This window comes from Coregonus lavaretus (genome assembly GCF_964263955.1).
Source record: "Coregonus lavaretus genome assembly, chromosome: 18".
NCBI lineage: Eukaryota > Metazoa > Chordata > Actinopteri > Salmoniformes > Salmonidae > Coregonus > Coregonus lavaretus.
Window position 1 is genome coordinate 5,201,717 of NC_140005.1, and position 12,079 is coordinate 5,213,795.

Here is a 12,079-nt window from a genome sequence, read left to right on the forward strand (position 1 = left end):
GTATCTTGAAGCTCGTAGACAAGGAAATAGATTGTTAGATCAGGTTGTGATTTACTGGTGAGCAAACCCTTTTAGTCAGAAATGATTGTCTTCTGTTATGAATCTCAGTAATGATTCAAGAGTATTTTTCACAAGGTGTTCAACCATTCATCTTCTTCCCACGGGATCAACAGCCACTATTTCCACAGATGGGTCTGATTTTCAGGATGATTACAGAGATCCTTTTATCTCTGTATCCCTTTTTGTCAGCAAAATCATTTAGATTTGCTGTACACTGAGTGGACAAATCATTAGGAACACCTCTTTCCATAGACTGACCAGGTGAATCCCGGTAAAAGCTATGATCCCTTATTGATGTCACTTGTTAAATCCACTTCAATCAGTGTAGATGAGCTGGAGAAGACAGGTTAAAGAAGGATGTTTAAGCCTTGAGACAATTGAGACATGGATTGTGTACAGTGCCTTGCAAAAGTATTCATCCCCCTTGGCGTTTTTCCTATTTTGTTGCATTACAACCTGTAATTCAAATTGATTTTTATTTGGATTTCATGTAATGGACATACACAAAATAGTCAAAATTGGTGAAGTAAAATGAAAAAAATAACTTGTTTCAAAAAGATATTCAAAATAAATAACGGAAAAGTGGTGCGTTCATATGCATTCACCCCCTTTGCTATGAAGCCCCTAAATAAGATCTGGTGCAACCAATTACCTTCAGAAGTCACATAATTAGTTAAATAAAGTCCACCTGTGTGCATGTGGGAGACTCCCCAAACATATGGAAGAAGGTACTCTGGTCAGATGAGACTAAAATTGAGCTTTTTGGCCATCAAGGAAAGCCCTATGTCTGGCGCAAACCCAACACCTCTCATCACCCCGAGAACACCATCCCCACAGTGAAGCATGGTGGTGGCAGCATCATGTTGTGGGGATGTTTTTCATCGGCAGGGACTGGGAAACTGGTCAGAATTGAAGGAATGATGGATGGCGCTAAATACAGGGAAATTCTTGAGGGAAATCTGTTTCAGTCTTCCAGAGATTTGAGATTGGGACGGAGGTTCACCTTCCAGCAGGACAATGACCCTAAGCATACTGCTAAAGCAACACTCGAGTGGTTTAAGGGGAAACATTTAAATGTCTTGGAATGGCCTAGTCAAAGCCCAGACCTCCAATCTGTGGTATGACCTCCAATCTGTGGTATGCCTTCGACACCTTGTATAGTCCATGCCCCGACAAATTGAAGTTGTTCTGAGGGCAAAAGTGGTGCAACTCAATATTATCAATGTTCCTAATGTTTTGTAGACTCAGTGTAGATCTGCCCTTGTCTGCTCTTTTTAGAAGAACGTTTACAGTCTTGTTTTGTAGATGATCCCACGTCATATAGATTCAGCTATATGGAAAAATACTACCCCCCCATCACTTCAGTTACATTCTCCAAGGACCGATCACCCATTCTGAGGTATATTAAATGTTAACATTCCTGGCTGTAGTGCCAGAGGCCAAGCAATATCTGTACTATCAAAACATGTTTTAATCTGCCTTCAGGATTGGATATTTTCGGTTATTATTCTTTAATAAACACCTTTGATTTATGCTGTAATGAAAACTGTGAGGTACATGGGAAAAAAATGCATGCAACCCCCCCCCCCTCCTCCTCCTCTTAGCATGGGCAGCAGAAACATAATTACACCCCAGTGGAGTGTGAAAGTCGATGGAGTTGTAGCCAAGAAATCAATCAGGCTTAATAATAAACCAAGTCAGTCCTGCTCTTGTATCTGTTTTGAAAATGCCATATCCTGAGCCACCTAGGTGGCTTTTCCCTGCCTCTATTCTACTGGTTGGAAGCAATGCAATCTCAGCCAGATAATGATTCTCCTATGATTCCTATTAGATCGGCTGGATTCTACCTACTTAAATACTGTCCTGAGATGTTTACTTAGCAAATTAAAATGAAACTCCTCCGCTGCATTTTTATTAACACCATTCATTGTCATTTTCATTTTGATCTAAGGACCTCGTGAATTTTAATGATGTCCCATGCATTTCAAAATGAGATCTTTTTTTTAATGTGATTTGCCTCCTCTAAAATCTGGTATTTCGTAAGTGCATTGTGCACCAGATTCTACTGATTTGCATAAGACCTGTTTAACTTTGCAGTCATACTGCCGATGATTTTAATTATTATTAATATTATATTTACTATAAATCATTATGCTGGATTGTATTCTCCTTGAATTCCTGAATGGTCACAACAGTCAGATGTACCAAAAATAGGTGTAATTTTGACAGCCTCGAATTGCATTACAAGTTAGATATTCCCTTTAAAACTGAAGCAGCAAATTATGCTTGGCCCTCAACTGAACATCAATTTGCTGACATTATCCCTTGAGGGTAGGTTTAAATGACCTCCAACCAGAGGGAAGCTGCCATGACATTACCCCTCAAGAGTAGGTTTAAATTACTTCAACCCGAGGGAAGCTGCCATGACATTATCCCTCGAGGGTAGGTTTAAATGACCTCCAACCAGAGGAAATCTGCCATGACATTATCCCTCGAGGGTAGGTTTAAATGACCTCCAACCAGAGGGAAGCTGCCATGACATTACCCCTCAAGAGTAGGTTTAAATTACTTCAACCCGAGGGAAGCTGCCATGACATTATCCCTCGAGGGTAGGTTTAAATGACCTGCAACCAGAGGGAAGCTGCCATGACATTATCCCTCGAGGGTAGGTTTAAATTACCTCCAACCAGAGGGAAGCTGTCATGACATTATCCCTCAAGGGTAGGTTTAAATGACCTCCAACCAGAGGAAATCTGCCATGACATTATCCCTCGAGGGTAGGTTTAAATGACCTCCAACCAGAGGGAAGCTGTCATGACATTATCCCTCGAGGGTAGGTTTAAATGACCTCCAACCAGAGGAAATCTGCCATGACATTATCCCTCGAGGATAGGTTTAAATGACCTCCAACCAGAGGAAAGCTGCCATGACATTATCCCTCGAGGGTAGGTTTAAATGACCTCCAACCAGAGGAAATCTGCCATGACATTATCCCTCGAGGGTAGGTTTAAATGACCTCCAACCAGAGGAAATCTGCCATGACATTATCCCTCAAGGGTAGGTTTAAATGACCTCCAACCAGAGGAAATCTGCCATGACATTATCCCTCGAGGGTAGGTTTAAATGACCTCCAACCAGAGGAAATCTGCCATGACATTATCCCTCGAGGGTAGGTTTAAATGACCTCCAACCAGAGGAGAATCTGCCATGACATTATCCCTCGAGGGTAGGTTTAAATGACCTCCAACCAGAGGGAAGCTGTCATGACATTATCCCTCGAGGGTAGGTTTAAATGACCTCCAACCAGAGGAAATCTGCCATGACATTATCCCTCGAGGGTAGGTTTAAATGACCTCCAACCAGAGGAAAGCTGCCATGACATTATCCCTCGAGGGTAGGTTTAAATGACCTCCAACCAGAGGAAATCTGCCATGACATTATCCCTCGAGGGTAGGTTTAAATGACCTCCAACCAGAGGAAATCTGCCATGACATTATCCCTCAAGGGTAGGTTTAAATGACCTCCAACCAGAGGAGAATCTGCCATGACATTATCCCTCGAGGGTAGGTTTAAATGACCTCCAACCAGAGGAGAATCTGCCATGACATTATCCCTCGAGGGTAGGTTTAAATGACCTCCAACCAGAGGAAATCTGCCATGACATTATCCCTCGAGGGTAGGTTTAAATGACCTCCAACCAGAGGAAATCTGCCATGACATTATCCCTCGAGGGTAGGTTTAAATGACCTCCAACCAGAGGAGAATCTGCCATGACATTATCCCTCGAGGGTAGGTTTAAATGACCTCCAACCAGAGGAGAATCTGCCATGACATTATCCCTCGAGGGTAGGTTTAAATGACCTCCAACCAGAGGAGAATCTGCCATGAGTACTTGATCTGTTTCTTTTCATCCTTTCATCCTGTGTTCCATTGACTTCATTTTTTGATTCCAGACTGAAAGATCATAAAGGGAAACAAATGAAAGACCAAAGCCTGACAGAAGCACTGACTGTGACACCTGCCAAGATCGTCCTGTCTTTTATCCATATCCTTCTGGAACTGGATATTTCCATCCATTGCTGCATGTGGACTATGGGCTCTTTTAGAAGGACACGTCTTCGTCTTGCACTTGTTCCATTTGACCTCTAGGTGATTTACCGCTATGCACTGTGCTTCAGTTCTATAATCATTCTGTAATGATGTAAATTTTTCTTGTGTATTTATCTCAAATAATTAAACACGATTGGTAGCTACATGGAACCAAGTGGAACATGGTGACATTTTTTGTCAATACATCTCAGAAAACATTGAAGTGTAATTTACTATGCAGTTATTAGGTCATTACCGTTTTAATAAGTAATTATGAAGTAACGTTCAAAGAAGTGGTCTGTAAAATAAAGTGTTATTGAAATTACCCTAATTAGCTGACCGATAATGCATAAGCATTTAAGACAATTTACTCTTTATTCAACACTGTATTCATTTATGACACTAGTGTGGGAATGTTTGCCAGAAGATATTAGTTCTATGTCAAAATAAGTCTCACAACCATGAATCCTGAAAGCCATTGAATATAAGACCAGTGTTACCATGAATCCTGAAGGCCATTGAATAGAAGACCAGTGTTACCATGAATCCTGAAGGCCATTGAATATAAGACCAGTGTTACCATAAATCCTGAAGGCCATTGAATATAAGACCAGTGTTACCATAAATCCTGAAGGCCATTGAATATAAGACCAGTGTTACCATGAATCCTGAAGGCCATTGAATATAAGACCAGTGTTACCATAAATCCTGAAGGCCATTGAATATAAGACCAGTGTTACCATGAATCCTGAAGGCCATGAATATAAGACCAGTGTTACCATAAATCCTGAAGGCCATTGAATATAAGACCAGTGTTACCATAAATCCTGAAGGCCATTGAATATAAGACCAGTGTTACCATAAATCCTGAAGGCCATTGAATATAAGACCAGTGTTACCATAAATCCTGAAGGCCATTGAATATAAGACCAGTGTTACCATAAATCCTGAAGGCCATTGAATATACGACCAGTGTTACCATAAATCCTGAAGGCCATTGAATATAAGACCAGTGTTACCATGAATCCTGAAGGCCATTGAATATAAGACCAGTGTTACCATAAATCCTGAAGGCCATTGAATATAAGACCAGTGTTACCATAAATCCTGAAGGCCATTGAATATAAGACCAGTGTTACCATAAATCCTGAAGGCCATTGAATATAAGACCAGTGTTACCATGAATCCTGAAGGCCATGAATATAAGACCAGTGTTACCATGAATCCTGAAGGCCATTGAATAGAAGACCAGTGTTACCATGAATCCTGAAGGCCATGAATATAAGACCAGTGTTGCCATGTTTCTTTCCCCTGGTTTCTCATGTGACTGTTTCTTTCCCCTGGTTTCTCATGTGACTGTTTCTTTCCCCTGGTTTCTCATGTGACAGTTTCTTTCCCCTGGTTTCTCATGTGACTGTTTCTTTCCCCTGGTTTCTCATTTGACTGTTTATTTCCCCTGGTTTCTCATGTGACTGTTTCTTTCCCCTGGTTTCTCATGTGACTGTTTCTTTCCCCTGGTTTCTCATGTGACTGTTTATTTCCCCTGGTTTCTCATGTGACTGTTTCTTTCCCCTGGTTTCTCATGTGACTGTTTATTTCCCCTGGTTTCTCATGTGGCAGTTTCTTTCCCCAGGTTTCTGCTTCTACATCTGCATTGCTTGCTGTTTGGGGTTTTAGGCTGGGTTTCTGTATAACACTTTGTGACATCTGCTGATTTAAAAAGGGCATTATGAATACATTTGATTGATTGATTGATTCTTATGTGACTGTTTCTTTCCCCTGGTTTCTCATGTGACTGTTTCTTTCCCCTGGTTTCTCATGTGACTATTTATTTCCCCTGGTTTCTCATGTGGCTGTTTCCTCTGGTTTCTCATGTGACTGTTTCTTTCCCCTGGTTTCTCATGTGACAGTTTTTTCCCCCTGGTTTGTCATATAACTGTTTCCTCTGGTTTCTCATGTGGCTGTTTCCTCAGGTTTCTCATGTGGCAGTTTCTTTCCCCTGGTTTCTCATGTGGCTGTTTCCTCAGGTTTCTCATGTGGCAGTTTCTTTCCCCTGGTTTCTCATGTGGCTGTTTCCTCAGGTTTCTCATGTGGCAGTTTATTTCCCCTGGTTTCTCATGTGACTGTTTCTTCCCAATGGCATGCTAACAGCATGTTTGGTAGTACCAGGTGTGTGCTACATGTTCGGCAATGGAGGCCCAGTACCTACAGAGGAGCGGATCCTATGGAGGAACTGACCATTGGAGAAGCAGATGTGGTGCACTGATGAAGCGCTCTGGGCCTGTTTGTCAGACCGTCTTTGTTTCTCTCCGGCTGTACCATCGATGCTCCCTCCCTCCCTCCGCTGAAGCTGGCTGTACCATCGATGCTCCCTCCCTCCCTCCGCTGAAGCTACACTGCCTTTCCAACCCAATCTGCCTCAACTCCCAGCCTTTCATCCGAACCCAAATAGAGACATTGAATCTCCATCTCTACCATCTCCATTTAAATGTGTTGTTTGGTGGTCCTATGTAGCTCAATTGGTAGAGCACAGCGCTTGTAACGCCAGGGTAGTGGGTTCGATCCCCAGGACCACCCATACATAAAAAAAATATATGCACTCATGACTGTAAGTCGCTTTGGACAAAAGCGTCTGCTAAATGGCGTATTATTATTTATTTAGCTTGTTATGCGCTTTCAGATTTTTTAAAAGGTCCAATGCAGCCTTTAATTTTTTTTTATCTCAATATCAAATCATTTCTGGGTAACAATGTTTTCAGTTAAAATGGTCAAAAAGAAACAAAAATAGCTCCTTAGCAAAGAGCAATTTCTCAAGCAAGGAACTGTCTGAGGGTGGTCTGAGTGTAGATGGGGAAAACTGAAAACTAGCTGAAAACTTAACTATGTTTGGAACTCTCTTTTTTTATTGGTCTATTAACTAATTTACATCACCAGTCAGGCCAAAAACTCCATCCAACCAAAACAGGCAAAAATGTCAGGTGGTCTTTTCACAAAGCTCTTACACTAAAACGGCATTATCATAATTTTCACAATTTCATCGTATTATTCCAACCTTATAGTGTGGAAATATATATATAAAACACAGGAATATCACGTTATTGACTGCACTGGGCCTTTAAATAAATTATTATTATTAAAACATTATTTATTAGTATCATATCCAGCCGCCACAGATGTAATTGGTCAGCTGACAGTAGTTAGGGAGCTTAATTATAAAAGTTCTATTGGCATTTATAGTGTTGATAGACTTGATTGATTGATTTTTATTTATGGTAACTTAAAGGGAAATGTCATATTCATCATCTCCAGCACCACCCCAACATCAATGTAAGTGAAAATGGCGTGCCCTACTATGTTTTTTTGTAGTAAAAAAAGATAGAGGAAGATAAATGTTTCCAATGACATTATCAACCAATTAGGAGACAATTAGCAGGCAATGCCTACTCATAATTGGTTAAAATCACACAATGCACACGATGATGTCATCTGAAACACTTGTCTTCCTCGATCATTTTGATTACAAAACATAGAAACGTGCCATTTGCACATATGTTGATGTTGGGGTGGTGCTGGAGATGAAGAATATGAAGTAGAACATTTTTAAAATGTCCCTTGAATGATTACCTCTTCCAAACACTCCCCTTGCTGGTAAATGTGCTGAAGGGGTAACAACGTTTCTCTATTGATAATGAACCCTTTAAGGCTGGTCAAAAACCCAAATATGTCAATATTTTTTGCAGTTCTAGCAAGGTTTCCATCCATTTTGCAATTCTGGCAAGGCTTCCATCCATTTTGCGACAGATTGCCATACAAATATTCTAAAATCTGCAACAACAAAAAAACATATGCATTTTCCCACCAAACGGACTTTTTCCGTTTCGTGATGACATTGTGCACATAAAAAAATAACTTTTACCATTAAATTCCCATGTACCGAATGAAAATGACAAGGTTTCCATCACATTTTCAACTCTACAATGAATAACAAATGTGCCCACTCTGGTCTTGGCACGTGCGCTCTAGCCAACAGCTGGCAGATACAGTGCGGGTATAGTCTACATGATGAGATTATTATGGATAAGAGCGATAATATTTGTATTTGTCAAATGGCAGCCAAGCATCGATCATCATGTCACCAGAATAAGGCCCTCGATATTTATTGGAAAGGAGCATCAAGATCACCGTGCACTTTCACCACCCTGTGACGTTCATCATAACTTATTTCATCTGTAGCCTAATGAACTGCATGGTTTCCCGAGTCGTAGTGGGAGGACCACACAATAACATTGCATGACTCCAAGTTACTTCGATATGATGGTTATTATATCAGTACTTGCGTATAATGTCATTTCCACCGCCATATCTCGCATTATTAATTTTACAGACATAAAAAGATCCTACCATGTCTGTCGGCATTTATAAAATTGTACTTGCATTTCATGTTTCCATCAGCCAGGTTTCCATCCAATCTTTATATGCGAGTCAAGTACATGTCGAATAAAAAATGTCAAGACAGGCTTGACAGAAACAGAACATTTTGTCGGTAAACTTTCCAAATGTTGACAAAACAAAATACGCGGTGGGATGTTTTTTGTGTCAGTAAAATGTATTAATGCGAGTAATTGCGTGGGAAATGCTTTTATACACTAATATTGATATATTAACCATCATATCATATCATGTCCCCTGTAGCTCAGTTGGTAGAGCACGGCGCTTGCAACGCCAGGGTTGTGGGTTTGTTTCCCATGGGGCGGCCAGTATGAAAAATGTATGCACTCACTAACTTTAAGTCGCTCTGGATAAGAGCGTCTGCTAAACGACTAAAATGTCAAATGTAATATTGAAATAAATTGTAGTTACGCAATGATATCGTGTGGTCCTCTTACTACGACTCCGGAAACCATGCAGTTTATTAGGCTACAGATTAAATAAAGTATGATGAACTCTCACCGGGTGGTGAAAGTGCACAGTGACGAGCTTGATGGTCTTATTCTGGTGACATGATGATCGATACTTGGCTGCCGTTTGACAAATGAAAATAATATTTTGTCCATAATAATCTCATCATGTAGGCTATACCCGCACTGTATCTATGAGTGTGAGCTGTTGGCTAAAGCACAGTGCCAAGACCAGAGTGGGCACATTCGCTATATAACGCAACATGTTTAGTGACAGAACCCATCAGTCGAGTTGAAAATGTGATGGAAAACCCATTTAACTTGTAATTTTTATTCAGTACATGGAAAGTGAAACTCAAAAGTATAATTTTATGTGCACTATGTCATCCTGCACAGCCTTTTTATCCGCAACAAGTCAATTTGATGGAAGCTCATCTCTGGTGGGAAAATGCACATACATTTTTTATGTGGATTTTAGAATATTCGCATTGAAAAAATTTCGCCAATTGGATGGAAACCTAGCTACTGGCTTATTGCACTAATAGGCATTTGCCAATGTGCTTTCTGTTCTCTTTTCACCCCCATCTGCATCCCCTGGAGAGAGAATGCCAGAAATAACTATCGTGTTGTGTCCCCCTCTCATGTGTATTGTCCAGCGGTGTTTTCCCTCAGTCTCTACATAAAGCTTTGAAGAATACGTATCTCCTTCTGGAAGTCAAGGGGAAAATGCATGACCTAAATTCCAAACTATCTTTGAAAAATAATTGTCCCCTTTCTCTAAATCTTTTTAAAAGAGGCATGGAACAAACCTTTGTGCTATCAAGAGATTGCATCCCGTTTGCTTCCTCATGAGGTATAGGGAATCAAACGTACTACGTCATAGAGGCAAGAATGGGACGCATCCTACTCTACTAGGAGGACACTCATTGGGTTTTAGTGAAAACACAAATTTGGATGTCAAGTATTTTTGTTATTGTAAATAATTAAGATTGACCACATCAACGCTTTACTTGAAGTTGCTTCTTATGAAATGGGGTTGAAAACATCAAATCGGAGGGCCTGTTGTCTGGACCTATGGCAGTCTCTATGGGGGTGCCACAGGGTTCAATTCTTGGGCCGACTCTTTTCTCTGTGTATATCAATGACGTCGCTCTTGCTGCTGGTGACTCTCAGATCCACCTCTACGCAGACGACACCATTTTGTATACATCTGGCCCTTCATTGGACACTGTGTTAACAAACCTCCAAACGAGCTTCAATTCCATACAACACTCCTTCAGTAGCCTCCAACTGCTCTTAAACACTAGTAAAACTAAATGCATGCTCTTCAACCGAACGCTGCTTGCACCCGCCCACCCGACTAGAATCACTACTCTCGACGGGTCTGACCTAGAGTATGTGGACAACTACAAATACCTAGGTGTCTGGTTAGACTGTAAACTCTCCTTCCAGATTCACATTAAGAATCTCCAATCCAAAGTTAAATCTAGAATCAGTTTCCTATTTCGCAACAAAGCCTCCATCACTCATGCTGCCAAACATGCCCTCGTAAAACTGACTATCCTACCGATCCTTGACTTCGGCGATGTCATTTACAAAATAGCCTCCAACACTCTACTCAGCAAATTGGATGTAGTCTATCACAGTCCCATCCGTTTTGTCTCCAAAGCCCCATATACTACCCACCACTGTGACCTGTACGCTCTTGTTGGCTGGTCCTCACTACATATTCGTCGCCAAACCCACTGGCTCCAGGCCATCTATAAATCACTGCTAGGCAAATCCCCGCCTTATCTTAGCTCATTGGTCACCATAGCAACACCCACCCGTAGTATGCGCTCCAGCAGGTATATCTCACTGGTCATCCCCAAAGCCAACACCTCCTTTGGCCGCCATTCCTTCCAGTTCTCTGCTGCCAATGACTGGAACAAATTGCAAAAATCTCTGAAGCTGGAGACACTTATCTCCCTCACTAACTTTAAGCATCAGTTGTCAGAGCACCTTACCGATCACTGCACATGTACACAGCCCATCTGAAATTAGCCCGCCCAACTACCTCATCCCTATATTGTTATTTATTTTGCTCATTTGTACCCCAGTATCTCTATTTGCACATCATCTCTTGCACATCTATCATTCCAGTGTTAATACTAATTGTAATTATTTTGCACTATAGCCTATTTATTGCCTTACCTCCATAACTTACTACATTTGCACACACTGTATATAGATTTTCTATTGTGTTATTGACTGTATGTTTTGTTTTACCCCATATGTAACTCTGTGTCGTTGTTTTTATCGCACTGCTTTGCTTTATCTTGGCCAGGTCGCAGTTGTAAATGAGAACTCGTTCTCAACTGGCTTACCTGGTTAAATAAAGGTGAAATAAATAAATAAAAAATAAATAATATGACCCTGTTTTTTTATTTTATTGTGTTTTTTATTTATTTATTGTGTCATAGGCTTCAAAATGAACAGTTCTTCTGTAGAAATGTCAACATGTCAACTTTCGCTAGCAGAACGTGTGATCTCTCCTGGCTAATTGCATCACCTTTCTGCAGGGGAGGTGAAGACACTCAAGTACATGACGGAGAGCTCTGACAAGATGGGAAGGGTGCATGCCATGTCTCTCTTCTCCCACCACCAGGGTGCTGGGTCTTGCGGTGTGGGAAGTGAAGGCAGGCTTCTGTACAACTCTGTCTTGTTGTGAACTCATTGAATGATGGACAGACAGGGTGCTCTGTGTTGTTCTCTCGAGCTCTTTGTCCACGTTTTCAAAGACCTCCTCTAAGGCAACATCTTGCCCTTCTTGTGACGTTCTTGGAAAGTCATCACAAGAGAAAAATATATGGTGCTTTGTGCTTAAACAAAAACAGTGCTTAGGCAAGCATTTGTTTTAATTCAAACGTATTGTTTAGCTGTACCTGAATTACTTTTGATCAATGCCAATAATACCTGAGTGCTTTAGTAAAATAAAATACCATTCTAGAACTCTCAAAGATAAAAAAAATAAAAAAATAAATGTTTCATCA

At 40.8% G+C, this 12,079-nt stretch overlaps 1 protein-coding gene across 1 annotated transcript in view; it reads left to right on the forward strand.

Moving 5' to 3' along the window:
* The window catches only part of LOC311145690 (gamma-2-syntrophin-like), a gene marked incomplete at both ends in the record, with an annotated part of 60,054 nt that overhangs the window by 2,654 nt on the left and 45,321 nt on the right, over window positions 1–12,079 (forward strand). The gene's annotated exons all lie outside the window — the stretch shown is intronic.